Raw genomic sequence first — 3,187 nt, forward strand, 5'->3', positions numbered from 1 at the left:
ATGCATCGATTCAGTCTGTCTGCTCGTGCGTTTGTACAAACATTCAAAGCTCCAACTTTACACAGTCTCTGGAAATCTACAAGAAAGAAAAAAAGCAAAGAAAAAAAAGACAGACACAAAACAGACACAGAACCGGCAGAAACACGAGCAGCAACCGTCCCAGGTCCCGAGACGCAATCACAGCTAGGCTAAGCTACCGCGACTAACTAACCCCCAAAACTACAGAGCGAGCATGCAGGTGAACGGGTCGATCTATATGTCTGTGTGTGTGTGTGTGTGTGTGTGTGTGTGTGTGTGTGTGTGTGTGTGTGTGTGTGTGTGTGTGTGTGTGTGTGTGTGTGTGTGTGTGTGTGTGTGTGTGTGTGTGTGTGTGTAATAGTCCTATCAATGCTCCACCTGAAGTGTATCTATAGTGGGGGAGGGGGGGGAAGCAACCCCGCCCCCCGAGAGACCAGAGGCCGACAAGGAACCCAGGCCACCAGCAACCCCACAGAGGGGAGAAGGGGGCGGGAGGAAACCCACCGCCAGCGAGGTCCGCCCCCCCACCCCCCATCGGCAGCCGAGGGGGGGCCCCCACGACTACGGGAAGAGGCAGCCAGGGAACCCACGGCGGCAGACCGGGACCCAGGCGAACCCCGACCACCCGTCTGGGCCGGACATGCGGCCAGGAGGCCCTCACCCCCCAGGCCAACGACCCCCACCCGGCGAGGGGCCAGCCTGCCCGGAGAGAGGGAACCCCCCAACAGGGCAACACCCGTGCGGGCCCGACAACGGAGGTATTCTATAACAAGTATTCTTGTAAAGTGTATCTATTAAATGTTGAGTGTGCAGTGTCTAAGATGTTATTAAAATCGTGGGGCGGGGAGTACCGGGGCACGTGGGACGGTGTCCCCCACGCCCCGGACCCCCGATCCCTCTGACCTATGGATGTGTGAGTCATGTAGGGGGGGCAGGAGGGGGAGCGGAGGCCAAAGCCAGGAGGCAGGGCCAGCAGAGCCGGCCCTGATAAGCGCCCACGCTCCCCTGCCGGCCATCCAGGTCGACGGGGGCCGGCCCACCGAGCCGGGCCAGGGCCCCACCGCACCTCCAGGAGCGCGCTCGGTGCCGCCGGAGCCCCCAGGTGGAGGGGGAAACGGCACAACATCCTTCATTCACACTGATGACATAAGACATACTGAGAATGACTCCCCCCCGCCGCCGCGCCCGCCCGCTTCCCCCCCGGCCAGGGGAGCCCCGCCCCCCAGACCCGGCCCCACCCCCCCGCGTGCCTCCCCGGCAGACACGCTGCCCCAGCCCAGCGACGACTGACCAAGGCAGCAATGCCCCCCCCAGCGCAGACAGCCCACCCCCCACCCAGGTAGAGCCGGGCCCTCCGAGCGGGACCCCCATGCCCAAAGCCCAGCCCACCCGGAATGGACCGCCCAGGCCCCGGCCCCCCACCCGGGCCCTCCCCAGCCACCCCCCCCCACCACCATGAGGTAACCCCCTCATAATCAGGGACCAGAGAGAATGTAGTTCTGCCGAATGTTGTTCAGTGGAGGCAGACATTATCTCACTACTAATATGATCTGATAGAAGATTCCTAAAGTGATTAATACATAAATTGGATTTTTGTTTCCAATTCATTAGAATGGTTTTCTTTGCGATACATAAGGCTTGCTGATGTTTCCGGTTGATCGTTTTTTTTGCAGATATATGTCCCATTCTTTTTTGAAAAAATGTATAAAGTCGGGGTCTTTGAGCAATGATGTATTAAGTCTCCAATTTCTAGAGGGTGGTACGCTCCCCCTCTTCCCCAGAGTGAAAGAAACTGGTGCGTGATCGCTAATGGTAATTGGATGGATTTGGGATTCTGAGATATCTCTCATCAGAGAGCTGCTAACTAAAAAGTAATCTAACCTGGAATATGAGTGGTGAACAGCTGAGAAAAAGTGTAATCCCTGAGAGTTGGGTGGAGAGAATTTCCATTGTTGTTTTTAAACTGTAACAAATTTGATATTTGAATATGTTGGGTGAGGTTTTCATATAAGCCCTCTTGGGTTTCATACCTCCCCTTTGCACATCCCAGTAATGTTGATTGTTCATGTTGTTTATTTATATGATACTGTTTGTGCTAAATAAATAAAAAAATAAAAAAATAAAAAAAGAGAACGCCATGTATCGCAAAGACCCAGATCATTCATATATTGCTTAATAATACTTGCTGACTGCCAACTCCTATGACTGCCTGCGCTACTGAGCCCGTCCATTCCAGAGTCCAACACCAAGTTGAGGTCTCCTCCGATGATGACTGTGTTGTCTAGGTGAGCAGAGAATGAGGTGAAAAAAAGAGTAAAAAAACGAGGAGTCATCAACATTTGGACCATATACATTATTAGCAATACATACATTCATATTTTGAATGTGTAGAGCTAATATTATATATCTTCCCTCTGGGTCTATGTGTGTGTCCTTTACAGTAAAACTTACCCTCTTATTAATGAGAATCGTTAAGTGTCCCTGCAGGCTTAACTTACCACATTGTCACTGTGGGTATCTGGTGTTTTAACAAATATGACACAAACGGCTGGCTGTAAAGACATGGAGGCTTGAACCCACATCAGTGTCCTGATCACGCATGTGCTCTTCCAGACTTTTCTCTGGGCAGAGAGGTCAGATTGCTTGTGGGAGGAAACCTGATCCCAGAGGGTGGGGCTGCCCCGTGGATCCCTCTCTCATCTCTGAGTGCCTGTCATGTTTCTCCTGCCTTCATCAGTGTGGATAATCCAGGCTGCTGTTGCAGCGTTTGAACCCCTCACCGCGGCTCCTCAGCTGTGCAGAGCTATGAGGGGCTCCTGGCTCTCGGCTGCCTTCACTAGTGGATGTGGCTAAAATGGTACCTGACAGAAGCTGTAAAGCAAAAGCGGGCTATGTATGCCAGAGGACAACTTGTAAACTATTTAATGTTATGTGAGAAAGATAGCCTTCTGAAACTCAATATCAAAACACTTGTCAGGAGGCATTAAAGTTGCCTTCTGTGGGGACATCTCCGCCATGGGAATCCAAGAAATGAAAAGCATCTCAGTGCAGCGACTGGCTGTCGGTGCAGCACCGCCGTGACAGAATCCTGCCAATTTCTTTCTTTTTTTTCAACACAAATGAGTGATGAGAAACTGAGCTGCTCTTTTAATCACTCTGGGAAGGAGCT

The sequence above is a fragment of the Cololabis saira genome, chromosome 14 (genome assembly GCF_033807715.1).
Source record: "Cololabis saira isolate AMF1-May2022 chromosome 14, fColSai1.1, whole genome shotgun sequence".
NCBI lineage: Eukaryota > Metazoa > Chordata > Actinopteri > Beloniformes > Belonidae > Cololabis > Cololabis saira.